At 35.7% G+C, this 16,628-nt stretch overlaps 1 protein-coding gene and 2 non-coding genes across 4 annotated transcripts in view; all 3 read left to right on the forward strand.

Annotated features, from left to right (window-relative positions):
* Htr2c (5-hydroxytryptamine receptor 2C) overlaps positions 1 to 16,628 on the forward strand; it is a 229,136-nt gene that overhangs the window by 20,209 nt on the left and 192,299 nt on the right. The window lies entirely within an intron of this gene.
* On the forward strand, positions 10,579 to 10,706 carry Snora35 (small nucleolar RNA, H/ACA box 35). Its single transcript, XR_005498678.1, has one exon. It is a non-coding gene; the product is annotated as a small nucleolar RNA SNORA35 (small nucleolar RNA).
* On the forward strand, positions 15,361 to 15,465 carry Mir3552 (microRNA 3552). Its single transcript, NR_037329.1, has one exon. It is a non-coding gene; the product is annotated as a microRNA 3552 (primary transcript).

A 16,628-nucleotide genomic window follows, 5' to 3' on the forward strand; every position in this document is an offset into this window, starting at 1 on the left:
AATTAACATGACCCACACATACTGGAAAAGCACAGTAATAACAGGAATTTTGAGTTTCTGAAACTATTTTAATAAGAGCGAATAATTTTTACAAACTAAATGCAGGTTCATGTGACTTGTTTCAACTATCCTACGAAGTTAGTAATATCTTCTTTAAAGTTCTACAGAATCAGGCACAAAGATATTATATATATATATATATATATATATATATATATATATATATATGGAGAGAGAGAGTGTGTTAATGGTTTGGTTAATGGTATCAACATCTCTTTTGAAAAATGGGTAATTTTTTCAATTGGACAGGCGTGTTCCTTTTGAACAGAATAAAGTTTGCAATACCAGTAAGTATTTAAAGTATATACTGTTTAGTTTTTTTTTTTTCTGTAACATGGTGACAGCACTGAAAGTTGTCTACCTGAATAGTTCATGTAGTGAAGATCACCAATACATTTATACTTATTACTCTCTTGACACTTGTATTAAAAATGGAAGAACATTCATTTTTTTTATTATTAACTTGAGTATTTCTTATATACATTTCGAGTGTTATTCCCTTTCCCAGTTTCCGGGCAAACATCCCCCCCTCCCCTTTCTTATCGGTGTTCCCCTCCCCACCCTCCCCCCATTGTCCCCCTCCCCCCAACAGTCTAGTTCACTGGGGGTTCAGTCTTAGCAGGACCCAGGGCTTCCCCTTCCACTGGTGCTCTTACTAGGAGAACATTCATTTTTAACTATGTGCCCTTGTGTTGTTACAAATATAACAAATTCAATATTTTTTATTGCAGAATTCCATTATTTTACTATGCACTATGTTGTAATTTCTTTTTCACAAATATTTAAATTTCTTGTACTTTATCATATTTATATATTATATTTTATATATTTATATTATTTTTTTTACTCCTCAACTCTTCACTTGGATAAATTTAAAAATATATAAGCAGAAGAGTGGGAAGGAATCGAAGGATTGAACGCTAGTCAGTGAAGTATCATTATGTTCTATGTCGGTTATACAGTTGTATCACACACAATAAGAACATAGTGTACTACATGTTATACATACTCAATAATCAGTATCACAATAGTTATGAAAGTTCTATGAAAAAATAACAATGATAAAATAGTACTTTTAGAAGAGAAATAGCCAAGTATAGTTGTTAAAAATTCCCATCCATAGTATATTTTAAACATGGGTAAGTTTTGAGGCTTTCTATTCTGGCATTGTATACAATATTTACTTTTGTTGATAATCTAAATTGTAAGCCATCCTTCTTCACATTAAGTTGAATGCAAAAGACTGTCTACATACTTAAAATCTTCTTGTCGTCCTATAAATATGTAAATATATGTATATATACGTATATATGTAAATGCATGTAATCTAATTTCGCTAACTAGAAATGTAAAACCTGTAAACAGTATGGATGCATTTTTATTTGATGTAGCCCGTGGCAAAAGCTGGCAAGACATGACAGTTTAAAATGTATATATTCTTTTACAAAAACTTCAACATCTATAAAATAAGTGAAAGTTATACGATTTTGAAAGGTGAGTAGCCAAAGAGTTTGTAGTAACTTTAATGACTGCAAGAAAGTTAGCAAACACGTGCATATTAGTAAATATCTTAAACAAAGAGTTCATCACACAAACATATCAATGCCAAATTTTATTATTTTAAAATATTAATCTTAAAGGCATATGCAGTGCAATTTGTAAAACATCAAGATTTCGTTTTGTTTTCTTTCCAGAAATACATACTAGACACCACACAAATGAGGCAACTGTGTCAAGGGTTCACAGCCAAGTCTTGCTACATAAACTGTTTGAAAGCAAACAGCAAACAGAACGGAACAAAAGCATCAGAGACAACTATAGTCAGAGCTATTTCATTTTACATCATTTCATTATTTTATCTCTGTCCAACCGAATTGACTATTTTGCAATAGCCCAAATTTGTCTTAAATTTAATGTATCTGTCCTGACTCATACATTTTATGATCCTACTCACGTTTCCTCTTTATTTTACAACTGTTGAGTTTTTGACAAACTATTTCAAGCCAGCATGATGAATTATATCATTGTTCCTGGCACTACGCTGTGACTACAATCATCTGTGGGATACTGACTCAATAGGTTTGGTGAATAGGTTAAGAGTCTGTGCTTTTAACAATCTCCCATGTTTCCATAAACCAAATTTGAACCAAGGTCAGAGATTAAGTGTCAATAATTTTTCATAATCCATAGTTTGGATGGTGGGAACCATGTGGACTCTCACAGATATTTAGCTTTGCCTTTGAAGCTCAGAGGCAGCCACAGGCAGCAGAGTTAGAGCCAGGCCCAAATAGGCTCATGAACACTACACTGACATCTGAAGCCTTAAAAACTTTCCACATCACTCCATATTATTGACATTTTGATTTTTCAACTGAGTAAAAATTGAACCCCATCGTTGGCTTCTGCATCAAAGCAGTCTATGGTTAATTTGCAGTCCACCTTCTTGGAGCAAAAAAAAAAATTACTAAAAAATAGTGTCACCACAATTTAGTGGGTAGTAGGAGAAAGATGAGCTCTGCAGAAATATGACAGTCAAGTTAGTAATTGAAGGTATAAGGCTTCTCTAGCAAGTAACAAGGAATTAACAGAGAGAAAAGGAGGTAAGGAAGAACATTGGTACGTTTAGAAAAATTAAATCATCAACTGTATGTGAAAAAAAGTAAGCTCTTCTTGGCCAAGAAGGCTCAATGTAGTGGGAATTTCTCCATATGAATATTGAAATAGCTTAAAACTTGAATGAGTAGTAGTGTTGGGTAAGCATGCTGAGTAAACAGTAGGGAATGCTATTAAATTCCACATTTTGGAATTTCAGCAAAGGACTGGTCTGTCGTGAGAGAGAAAGGGGACAGAAGTGTTTGAAACGCTACAATAGAAAGGTCAGGCTTTAGAAGTAGCTGGAAACTATTCAGAACTAAAAGCTTTGTGGAAGCATTTGTAGAAATCATCTGAGTTGGAAACTTTATTGTTAATGTGTGAAAGGAACATTGACTTCAGAAGCAGAGCAAGCCTTTAAAGTCAATTTTCTCATTGTTAGGAAGCACACAGCAGATTGAAAGAGGGGTCTCTAAGAACAAAGAAGTGAAGACTTTAGAAGGTGATCTCGACAAATGTTCAAGGGGCTGCCAGATATTGCTGATGAGCTAAGTGTAAGAGAAGCATGTGGGCTTGGTAGGTTTTTCTGCTGGTTCCTTGATGGTAGTAGTGGGCTAAGATGATGTGACGTATTCATGCAAAAATACATTGCCCTTATCTCAAAGAGAAGAAGAGCTAGTTTATTCTGAAACCATGTATCTGTTACTATGACCTGGGGACAAAGATTCAGATCCTGTATTCCAGTAGCTTACCAACTTGGAAAAGTTCAAAACAAAGTCGTTAATCAAACCTTTTTCAAATACCCCAGATAGTTGGGCTACACCCAAGTGAAGCATTCTTTCTCCAGTCCTTGGGTGTTATGTGAGGACATTTGTCACTTTTGGATGAGTAGAAGTTAGATTTCTTTTCATACATTCTACAAGGTTTGCCCAACAGTTACAACATATTAATGATCACACAGAGGTGGGGAATAAAAAATGCTATTCACAGGAACAAGAGAGCTCAAGATAACTTCCTTCTGGAAATGCAACATTCTAAACACCTACAAAGCATCAAAGTTCTCACCATCCAATATACCCTTGTGTAATGTTAGAAATAGGAATAGCTCCATTTGGAGAAATTTAGCTCATAGATACTTCATAAGAGCCCCAGAGTTAGAAATATGAAAAACAGAATATCAAATAGTAAATGAACATATTTCATAATTCTTTCTGGACCTCTTTCTGAATCTCTCTCCCCATTTCCTATCTCCTGCAACTTCCTCCACTTCCAGTCTTTTTAGCCAAGTGATTCCAAGGTGTGTGTTACACGAATTGTTAAAGGGAATTTAAAATTTACGGAGTACCAACTGGACATACTTTTAAAGTCTCATTTCAATGCTATAACAAATGGCAAGTTTTTTCTTGCTGTTTAGCATACAAAATAGGAAAACCTGACCTATGCAACAATTCTTGCCAGCTGTAGGTTCTAAATAAAATGTGAAGAATCTCACTCTTCCTCATTGGAGAAATTTTAGCCTTTCTGCTAGCTTAATATAAGAAATACTTTTCTCAAGTTTTGTTCCTCAAGTTGAAAAAAATTGCCTAAAAACTTAGGTAAAACATTTGAGACTGTTTGCTTGTTCTCTTCTAATTTTGTTTTGAAGTAGGGACTTGCTCTAAAGTACTCACCTCACCATGTAATCCAGGGCAGCCTTGAACATGGGGTAATTCTCAAACTTCAGCCTCCTTAATGCTTAGGATTAAACGCATGAGCCGCCATGCCCACTTTAATTGATTTTAATGATGAAAGTTAAGGTGTCATGGTTGTTATATAAAATAAGTTATCAAGAGTAGCAAATATAGGCGTAGGAAATAACAGAGGTGCTTTTTTGGTGTGTTTCTCTGTGTTTGTTAAGTGTTCGCTTAAAGGACAGATGACAAAGTTTCTCATCAAATGAACTATGAAGTTATGTAGAGATATAATATAAACTATGCCAATGTCAGGTATAATGCTGGATGTGATAAATGCTATTTCCTCCAAATTTCACAACATTGTAATGAATTATTACCCATGATTAATACTCTACTCCACTAGACTTGCCTAATGAAATCTGTTCATGTAAACTCGGTAGCATTAACTATCAAGTGCATCCTGGTTACAAACAGATAATGAACATTATTTCCTTTCTATTATGACTATTATAATTAGCTCCATCCAAACTTCTAACCCTGTACTGCAAGATGACAGAGTGTGTAAAAATGCTTACTGTGGACACTGATTACCTGATGCCATCCACAAGGTGTCCCCCAACTCAACACACATATTGTGGTATACACATACACATGTTTTTAAAAGGATTCAAAGTTTGTCAAGCCCAATTACCTTAACCCTCATGTGGAAGTCAGTATAACATAAGATTGCCATAAAAAGTCCCTAAATTGAACTTCTTGAAGATTTTAACAAATACAAACCATTTAGTAATTATTAAAACCCCTATGTGTTCTCTTGAAATATACCTTTTACTTATAAATAAAGTCAAGCCAGATGATTGATGCTTCTGGCTACTCAGTGGGAAAGGATCTTGGTGTTTACAGCCAGAAAACAGTGCTTCTCCACAAAGTGGCATTGTTTAAATGCATGCAAAATGCAATACTTGTCTGAAACTCTGAGTTTTTGGTTTTGTTTTTTTTTTTTTAACACCACCACTTCTTTCTTTTACCATGTTCCTGTATCTTGCGCCTCCAAGATTTCAGCAGACATTTCCTAATATTTTGGACTTAACAAAATAATACTGCTCAATACTATTGAGTCTGCAAATTTAGTGGGATCCCAGCTGAAAAGTTGTCTTTTAATAATTTAAGCAACTTTACCCACAGTAAGAAAGCGTTCACTAAATGTTTTTAATAAATGTTAGATGCAGATGAATGAATTACTTATTTCCATTCTTTGGTATTTTTAAATCTTTATATTTCTGCAGATCTTTGTTTCCCTTAAGTTGAACATACATTTATCTGCTAATTGATTTTAAGGAAACACGTCATGTTCCCCTGGATAAAAAAAGCTCAAATGATTGTCTTTATTCTACTATATTTTTGACAATTATATTAAAGTCTTACTCTGGTACTTGATGTGCTAACACTTGAATGCAGCATTGCTTTCTCATATTGTTTGCCCTTTGTTACTTCTCTTTAATTTATATTCACTTTGATCAGTTTGGCATTCCTCCTGCCTTTAAAGGAAAGGCCACATTTGGGGGTTATGGAAATACGTTTCTTATTGTCTAACCATAATCACTGATTCTAGAAGTAAAAGTAATGATGCATTTCTCACATGGAACCCTAATATTTCAGAGACATCTTTAAATTCATTAAGCAAATAAAGAACTAAATCTATATTTTTATTTTTTAATTAAAATGTAATTACATAATTGCCCCCTTCCTTCAAGCATCCCTACCCAGTCCTGTTAAACTCATGACCTCTTTCCAATTGTTACTGTTATTTCTTTCTTGTTTTCCCTCTCGCCTTATATATTCATATATATTCATATATATTCATATATATTCATATATATTCATATGAATATATAAAGAGATATACAAATAGACATGTGTTGTATAATGTGTGAATCATCATGCTTACCTCCTCTTGTGTTACATATATATAGATATATATGTAACACCAATTGGTATTGTATAAGCAATCAGGCAATCAGGCAACCAGTCCCTAGAGAAGACTTATTCTTCTTTCCTTAGCATTGTTGCCTGTAGGGTTAGGGCCTTGTTAGATTTGTTTGAGTGTAGGGTCCTACGAGATTTTCCTCTTCTCTGTTCACATGACTATTGCTATAGTATTTCTTTGGGTCTTGTTTTGGCAGCTATATTGTTCAGGCATCAGGGTTGCAACAGAATACATTTTAAAGTGAATAAGCCTCTTGGAAAATGTCTAGTTAAAAACTTACTACCGGAAAGAAAGGTCAAGGAAGGCACTATGAGATCAGCAAGAGATCAACAAATAGAGCATAGCTTGTATGGTGGCAGTGTGTAAGAAGTTCTGAGCTTAAAATTGAAGACAGAATTGGTCTGGGAGGGTGGAGAGTCCAGAAGGAAGTGTATTTCAAAGCATATGATTCGACAAGTGTATCTGTGGGGGCTCATGGAAGCCAATGAGCGTTGAGAACAGAACTGACGTGACCTGTGAACTTTTATTAAAACAAGAGGAATAAAGGAAAGGTAGGTAAAGGGAGAGATTTCAAGAAGAAGATGTTGATTAGGGGATGTTGACCGTATGAATAGCTACATCCCCCAATAGAAACTCCTACAAGTACATAGAAACACAGCCCTAGATTTCTCATTTGTATGTCACAGTTTTAGCACTGTTTCTAGGTACAGGGCTCTGTAACATTTAAACCTGTAACAGCCTACCCTGGCCACCAGGTGGCTGCCGTCCTAGGATTATTTTCAGGTAGTTCAGATTAGTGTGGCCAAAGTTTTCTCTCCACCCACGACATGATTTTTAGAAACTTATAGTCTACCTACAGTCTTATTTTACTATCTAGAACAAACTTTTTCCTTTTGTGTATATGTGGTTTGAATCCAAGGCCCATTACTGAGCTGTATCTCTGGCTGACTACATTGGACTCTTCCTTTCTTACTATCTACCAGTTCAGGGAATTAACTTATATATTAGGTTTCCCAACTGAGCAAATGAAAGTGAAGTAATTAATCAGATTTGTATGTAATTTCCATATACCCTACATTATAATTGATGGCCTATTCTCAGACAAATGTCTTTAATGGTATTGCTATCATCTAATATTGAACTGTGGTGTTTAAAACTATTTAATTACTTTTCCACATTGTCCTGATTTTGAGTCCCTATGGCAGAGTTATAGCTGTGAGACAAGATATTCACTAAATTACAGGATGGGAAAAGGATAGCCAGGCACTCTAAAGCCTTCAGTGGTAGGTTGGCAACCATTTGAATAGTAATCATTAGCTAATACAAATCCAGAAGGGCTGTCTTCATTACACTTCATGATATCCATGCCATAGAGAACATCAAGTTCTCAGGGTATGGTTTTTCAAAAAAATATAAAAATCCAAGATTGTTACTTTGACTTTACGTATTTATAGATAATGCATTAAGTTTGCATTAGAACTAAAAATGGTGCAACCTACTTTTGAAAAAAGCATAACACTCCAATTAACATATCAAAACACCCCTGCCAGAGAGAAAATATGCTGTTTATTGCTCTAAATTATTCATAAGTTTTCACACAATTTGTTGTAAACATCTGATTGAAAGGAGATCCCAGAACTATTACTTAGTACTTTTTTTTTTTTTTTGGTTCTTTTTTTCGGAGCTGGGGACCGAACCCAGGGCCTTGCGCTTCCTAGGTAAGCGCTCTACCACTGAGCTAAATCCCCAGCCCCAGTCCTTTTTTAAAAATCAAATTGTGGATTTTATTTTTCTTCCATTTCTCTCTATAAAGGTTATAATAAAGAATGAGTAGCACAAGGTGTTGGGCTGATAGTTGGAAATCATACAAATATATCCTTTAATAATGCTGAAACAGTTACTCTTACCTGTCCACGCTATCGGAAATTAATGGGATTGATATGAAATGTTCACCAAGATCTCTGGCCTCTCAAGGTTTTTGTGATGCTATTGGTGAGGTAAGATCAGTTAATAAGAAATAAACAATTGAATAGTGTGGTCCTAAGTATTAAGATCATGCGTGTACAAAGAGGTAGAGAACCACTGATGCCTGCATCCTGCTAAGTCTCCTTCAGAAACTGACCTTATCAATTAGCAGGTAGCATATCCCTATTTTGAAGTTACCTTGCTTATCTCATTAGGCATCTACTTTTTATGTGCCATTCAAGCCCTGTGCATAGGTACCTTATAGGGTACAAGCTATGTCAATATTCCTACTTGATCAAAGGGTTTTTGGCTGTTTTGTCTTTTCTTGTTTTTTGTTTTGTTTTTCTAGACAGAGTCTCACTGTGTGGACCAGGCTGCCCTAGAACTCATAAATAGCTCTCTACTTTGCTGGGACTAAAGACTATGTCATCACAATAATTTCTATTTTTCCTCTAATTTGCCACTGTTCTATCACTTCGGACTAGATACTACCCTTTTATGAGTCACATATTAACTTGTGTGCTTTCATTCCTGAAGAATAGTTGTTACCATACTCTTAGATTAATGCCTATTTTTAATTGTTTTTATTATTCTTAAATCTTTAGTGTCTTAGAAGAAAGAAAATAATGCAATCCTCAGTTTGGTGTTAGAAAACAGCTTCATAGAATAGATAATGTAAAGCAAGAAGGGGAATGTTTTTTTATTGATTACACTGATAAAACTATAAATGTTTAAAAGAATCAAGCATTTATAGGAATAGGAACCAAGTGGATCTTTTATAGATTGCTGGCAGAAATACAAATCTGTACAAATACTTGGGAAAATGTTGGCATTATCTCCTAAAATTGGATATTCACAGTGCATAATTTTAAATAACAAATTAATTATAGCAAGAGAGCCATGGGTGGTGCGATGGTAATAGTGATTCCCACACCAAGCGTTATAATTAATCCCATTCTGTACACTGAGGCCAGACTCTCAGATTTCAGGGAGCTGAGTATCCAAGTGGGGAGCATTTAGTATGACAGAGGTACAAAGGATATTGGAAGGTGCATTTTGCTTGGTATAATATTGTTTTACTCTTGTAATTGCTTCATATAATTTACTAGTGAATAGTTTCTGATTTAGTACAGCAAGACATGTGGGGAGAAATAATGATTATTTGCTATAGGCAGCTCCACGTGACAGGTTTTCTTTTATAACCAAGAGGGAGAAATGGAAGATGCACTGAATGGATTGTGCTCTGTTTTTGTACCTAAGGAAGAACATGAGATCCATCCAGGTGCAAGGAAAGATATATCATTGTCATTAGTACAACTCAAGTATAGTGATCCATGGATTTTTATAGGAAATATTGCACAGTTTTAAGTAGTCACCCCATCTTTCGGTCAACATCAGCAGTTCAGTACAAAGAAGCTTTGTTTTATAACAGTGAAATTATAAGAGGAGTGGAAACATGTAGAATTATTAATAAGAAATAACTCCCTGGTGCGGAAGAGGGCACAGCAGTAAAGAGTCCCTGCTGCTCTTCCAAGGGATCCAAGTCAGGTAGCTCATAAACTCCTGTAACTTCAGCTCCAGAGGACATCCAGCCCTCTTTTAGCCTAGAACTTGTACACATGTGCAGAGATAAAGATGTTAGGTACAGCACTGGATGCCAAATACTTTCCCTAATATTCTTATAACAATCAAGTCTTATTAAACATATGAAGAAACAGAGGCCAGGAGACCTTGAGTATGTTTTCTAAGGTCTTACAACCATACAGGGACTGCTGCCACTCTGGACTCAAACTCACCTAACTATCAACTTACATTTCTTTTTTTTTTCTTATTACATAAGAGTGATTTTTATTTATTTTTTTTTATTAACTTGAGTATTTCTTATATACATTTCGAGTGTTATTCCCTTTCCCGGTTTCCGGGCAAAAATCCCCCTCCCCCTTCCCCCTCCCCTTCCTTATGGGTATTCCCCTCCCAACCCTCCCCCCATTGCCGCCCTCCCCCCAACAGTCTAGTTCACTGGGGGTTCAGTCTTAGCAGGACTCAGGGCTTCCCCTTCCACTGGTGCTCTTACTAGGATATTCATTGCTACCTATGAGGTCAGAGTCCAGGGTCAGTCCATGTATAGTCTTTAGGTTCAACTCACATTTCTATTTCCTGAAGTAGAACCTGATTCATAGGACACCCTGCCAAGTGAAAACAGCATCGATTTCTGAGATGATTCCGGTTTCTATTCACCTCCTCCTACTAGCTGCTTCCTCTGCACAGAGCATGTAGCTGTGCCAATAGCTTTGCTGTCTGTAGCACTGGCAAGTGACCTGTTGGACTTTCTCTTGACCAACTGGGCATCGAGCAGTGCGAAAACAAAACCCTCCGAAAGCTGGGAGAGTCACACTGTGGACTACTCCCGCATGCAGGTGGGTACATAACTAATGGGTCCTGGGACCTTTCCTGAAAATTGTGAGCAAGTGAAAAGACCTTGACTTCGATGAAAAGATAGCTATTCCCATATCAGGTTTACAGCTAGTGTTCAGTACTATCCTTGCTAGGGGGCCATTTTAATCCTTTCTAGCTATGCAACTTTTAGCAATATACATCAACCTTTTTAATTTTCAGAGTTGGCGTCTACAAAATATGTTTGATCTTATTGGAATGAACAGAGGTTCTCATAGAGATTTCAAGAAAGCAATGCTCATTTAAATTTCTTGACCAAATGCTCGTTAAGTGTTGCTTAGAAAGGACAACACAATATCTTCTTCAACTGCCATGATGAAAAAGAGTCTATTATCCTTACAGATGATGGCTCCCTTGTGTTCTGTTTGTTCTATGTTCTTACTAGATTCCTGAAAAACTGTTTCCCCAGTTTCTTCACCCCCTGGATACTAACAGTAGGCTCAGATGTGGGATTTCACTTCATGATCCATTGCTGGCCTCTTTATACTTTGAAGACATATTTAAATACCCAAATCTCCAGTAATCCTTCCCTCTACCACATAGTGAGTAATGGCCGACTCTCTGAGAGCAACAGGTTTAACTTCACATGCAGGTTAGAACTTACTGTCACCTCTAGGGCCTCTTTCCGAAAATAAAAACTCAGTGAATCATTATTTAGCCAAATTTTAGTGAAATTTCTTTGCAAAGTCAAACATTGATTACTGTCATCAGAACAGGATGAAGACAAACACTAGAACCTTGAATGTCATAGTTTTGGTATCATATAAAAACAAAGTGATTTCAAATCTAATAAAGTTGACTCAGTGAAATATGAATCCATAATAAGTTCTGTAAATAAAATAATAACATGAAGGGAGACCTCACATTTTTCTTTTAGGGACATAGACAGTGATCATGCCTTTCTAGAAAGTTGTTTTAAAACATGATCCTCTGTTATAAAAGCCAGGGACCATAGGCCTAACTTTGAAGCATGTCTATTTTCTAACAATTACGTCATCATTGTTAAAGGATGCCCACAACTTGAAGCTCTTACAATCTTACCTTTCTGGAACAATGAAGGTAACATACATCAGTGGAAAAATACATACTTCTGATAAAATTTATAATCCTTAGCAATAGCTATACATGCTTAATTAAAATAATGATATAATTTCCAGATAAATGAAAATTATACCTTAGGATTGCTGCTTATTTCAGTATTTGAGAGTAGATTCTTGAAATGCATTATTCTTTAGACTATCATCTTTATTAACATTTGAGAACCATGGGATTTTTACCTTTAATTTTAATGTTTGTGGGTGATATGAAATAAGAGAGCACATCCTTCTGTGAATGTCCTTCTTCAGCTTTCAGACTTCGTCCCTTAGGAGGTAAACCTGAGTGACTTCTTCTTTATGAGTATAAGAAGATAGAATGCTCATCTACCTGATCTACCTACCTACCATATTCGTAAAGGAATATGTGCAAATACAGTTTTATTGTTTGCCCTTTCCTAATTTAACTCTGGAATAAGTGTTATTTGAATGCCCGCCCCCCAACACACATATATCCCGTTCATAACAAGATGTGAGAAGCCAGCTTCTTAAATAGATTTAAAAATCTTTAATTTCTTAATATAAAATTGTCTTGAGACATCTCAGTGGCCCTTGTTGTGAAGCTCTGTCAAATAAATGTCTTTTTCTCAACAAATTTCCTAAGGGCAACATGTGTTTTTTTGGAACTATTTTTTGCCTCTTTTTCTTTCCTGATGGACTTTAGAATCATTTGGAAAGTTATGGAAAAGAGTGCTAATCTAGATAATACTCTAATGTGAAAACATTTTATAACAAAGACTAGGAACTTCATTGCTGTAAGTATCTGCTTATATTTAAATGAAGTATATTTATAACAGAATATGATATTCAAAAGGAAGCACAATTATTGATCTTTGTACTGCTTCCTTTGCTACACTTATCCTCTTGGGATCTTGCTGTAAGTGTATTTTCTATTCATATTTTATTGTTGTCAAGATAGCAAATTATGATCCGGAACAGATGAAAAACTACCATGGTTCAAGTACTCAAAATTCATTCTGGTGCATGGTACTTTTTATAATCAAACCTCTCGTAACATATCAACAAATTGAATCATGGCTGATCCATCAGAGATATTTGAATTCTTGTTATACATTGAACAAGAACATTGAAGCATTGTTCTTATTATATTGTGATAGTATATGAATGCTATCAAAGGGAAATGATCATTTCTTGTTGTTCTTTTATATGATGATACCAGATTAACAAAGCTGGCCTTGAGTGACAGTATTTAAGCCATCTTTCTGCCTCCGTCACACCAGAAGTGCAGGCACATGCAACTGAACCTAAACGTTAATTTATTTTTAACATAAATTAATTCACAGATTTACTTCATTAAGTTAAGAGGGCCAAAGTTATTCTGTCTAGGTAGATGGACCGCATGGTGGAGAGATAAAAGATATGAGGTGGGTAGATGTAGATGAGAAGATGGTAGATACACAGTTAGATAGATAATAGATAGAAACAAGATAGACTTTAACAGTAGACAATATTTTACTCATTACTTGTATTTGACTTTATCATAGGCTTATTTTTCCCTTACTTATTCTTTCACAAATTTTTCATAAGAAATGAAAAATCGTAAAACAAACCTTCATATTTCTTGAGAAGATTTAAATATGAATATAGAAAGACACTGAACTGTATATTTTCTGCTGAGAAGAAATTGTAACCAATGATATTTTTATCTCTCTTGACATCTCCCTTCCACACTACCAACTCTGGTCTGCTTTTTTCTATCCAAGGTTAACAGGCTCTGCAGCCTCTAGTTCCTGGCCCTCCAGGCAGTGTCAGACATGGGCTCCCTCTAGTGGCATGAGTCTCAAGTTGGACCAGTAATTGGTTGGCCACTCCCACAAATTCTGTGCCACCAGTACTCTAGTACATCTTATCAGTCTAAGGTTTTGTGACTGTGTTGATGTCCCTATCCCTCCACGGGAAGCCTTGGCTGGTTGCAAGACAAGACTGGTTCAGGCTCCTTATCCACCATTCCTAGGAGTTCTAGTTGGGTCACCCTCGTAGATTCCTGGGAGTTTCAAGTGACTTTGCTTCCAATAGTAGATATTTTAAAATGTTGGACGTGGTTTGAATTTCAAAATAGTATATTATATCTCAAGAAATAATTTTAAAGACAACAAATAACTATTTTGTTAAAGTATTCATGACTCCTAGGCAAATTATACCCACATAAAAATATTCAATCAAATTCTATAATGTGTTAAGGAATTTCTGGGCTCAGTACTGTATATTAACTCACCTTAATATAATGAGTACATTGCAAACAAAGTCCCATAGCTGGAAGATCAAATGGAATGATTAAGAAAATTCATTATTATTAGGTGACTATACATCGTAGTTGTCTAAGATAGTGTTTATACTACTTATTATCTTTAATAATTTATTTGACTCTCAAAAATATTCTTATTTTGATGCAAACACACATGGTTATTTCTACTCACCACGACAAGCCTAAACATTATATAATTATACATAAAGAATTGTAAGAAAATATCCCTGGGGAGCGGGAGAAACGCCTTAAAGGTATAAGACCTATTTGTGCTATCACTACCAAGTAGTCTCTGTGTGTTTAAACTGAAAGCTTGCATTTGTATTAGGTCAGTAAGCAGAGAGTAATGAAGGGGCACCACGTCGTGGGCTAGCCCATATTTTTCGAATACTTCTCCTAAAGGTTGTTATATGCATGAAGTCTCATAAATAAATGTATAGTGATTAAGGTGACTATGGTTCACATCTAAACACCTCATGGGGGAAAAGTGAGTACAAAGAAAGACATGTTAGAAACAGCAGCACAAAGACTTAGAAATTGTGGTGGTCTCTCGGCCTATGTCTTCTACTGCCTAAGTTTAAGACAGTGAAGCGACCATGGTCTTCACCTTTACTTTGTTTACTTGTGTAAGAGATTGAAGTAGATTCATTCATGGATATATAGCATCATTAATAAGGGCTATGTAAATGACCTTTCAAGTTATTATCAAGTTTTCTTCATCTGATTTTCATAGCAATCACCAATGTCATGTATGTTTTCAGTGATGTAGTATCCAATCGGAATTCTGTGTTTCACTAATAGAGAGAAAGGAAATGAGGGAGGAGAGAGAGAGAGAACATACTGGTAATTGCCCCGAAAACAACAGACATCTGCTGTGTTAATTTCATTTTTATTTTTTGAAGTAACTATTTTGTAGTAGGGATGTGATCATATTCCATTCCTTCTGATAGTGACGGTATACTAGGACACTCCACTAGGAGAAGCGGGCCTTGGATATTTTCAGAGTGAAAACTTCAATTATGCTACAAGTAGTAATTGTGGCTCCTGCCTGCTCGGGGGGGGGGTGCATAACTATGGTATATAGGTCTCCTTTGTCATTTCTCACAAGGAAAGGCAGTTCCACATTTCCAGTACCACTTTGGTTTCAGGAAAGATGCTCTTGTTCCCAGTGTTCATCAACAAACAGGAGACACCACGCCCCCTGGAATACAGGTAGAGCAACTGAACAGCAAGAAACTCTTGTCAACTCAATGAGGCTCAGATGTCTTCTGTGAATCCAGCTGGTTCAAGGCTGCAGGCCCACTTCCCTTGGCAGATTTTTCCATTTCAGGGAGTGGGGAAAGTGGCCCTAAACCATCAAAATGGATTATACATCACTCTTGACATACGTGGATACTCCTCTCCATTAACTGGAGAAATTAGAAATAGATTTAGCTGAAAAGCAGTCTAAGGATGAGGTCACAGTGTCCAATACTTAACACATACTTTTAAAATGCGGTGGGATAAAAGGAATTATATATCTATCTGTGAATCAACTTTGAACTTTCTTAATATAGTGAATACAAAGCCAAGACCAAACTCAAGCAATGTTTAAAAGGATTCTTAATCTCTCTCTCTCTCTCTCTCTCTCTCTCTCTCTCTCTCTCTCTCTCTCTCTCTCTCTCTCTTTCTCACACACACACATACACACACACACAGACACACCACATCTTGGTTTCTTGTAGGCTAGAAGTGCCACCATGTATTTAAATCTAGCTGTAAATCACATCTAACTCCCAAGATCAAACTCAAGCAATGTTTAAAAGGATTCTTCATTATTTTCTTTGTCTCTCTCACACATGCATCTGTGTGCAATAATTGTGTTAGAAAAATCAGAGTATAATTTAAATTCTGTGCCTCATTCCATAACTTCTACAGATTTGTGGCACTTTGTCCAGCCCTTACAAGTATTAAGCATATGGAGGAAAATTAAGATGTTGACTCATATTGATATGTGATATATGGTACCAACCTCAGAAAATCTACAACATTGAGCAAGAAGGTCGTGGTGGCTGCTGTCATTGCTTCAATTCTTCCTCATCCTCCTTCTCCTACTTCTTTTCTTCCTTCTTCCCCTCCTCTTTTTTTCCAACTGAATAAAGTTGATATTATATAAAAAGAGTGAGTACGATTTTTTAAATGAGTGTAGCTTAATGATTCTAATGGTGAGTAGGTCCTCTTTCCTAATAAAATCTAAACATTTTCTGAACTAGGAAAAAGTTGAATCTGTATCTAATGAGGTTCTGGGCTACTGACTCAGTTATGTTTCAGTTACAGATGAGGTTTATTTATTTTTCTCTTTTTGATACAAGGTCTTTCAATAGAGCTCATAATTGCCTTGTATTTGCTCCTTTTCTGCTTTAGCCTCCCCAATCCTAAAATTACAGTGTGTGCCGCCATGCCAAGTATTTTTTTATATTTACTTAGAAATAACTGACTCATTAAATGACATCATCACTGATTTTTCTGAATAAACTTATTCATAATTTAGACACAGC

The sequence above is a fragment of the Rattus norvegicus genome, chromosome X (assembly GCF_036323735.1).
Source record: "Rattus norvegicus strain BN/NHsdMcwi chromosome X, GRCr8, whole genome shotgun sequence".
NCBI lineage: Eukaryota > Metazoa > Chordata > Mammalia > Rodentia > Muridae > Rattus > Rattus norvegicus.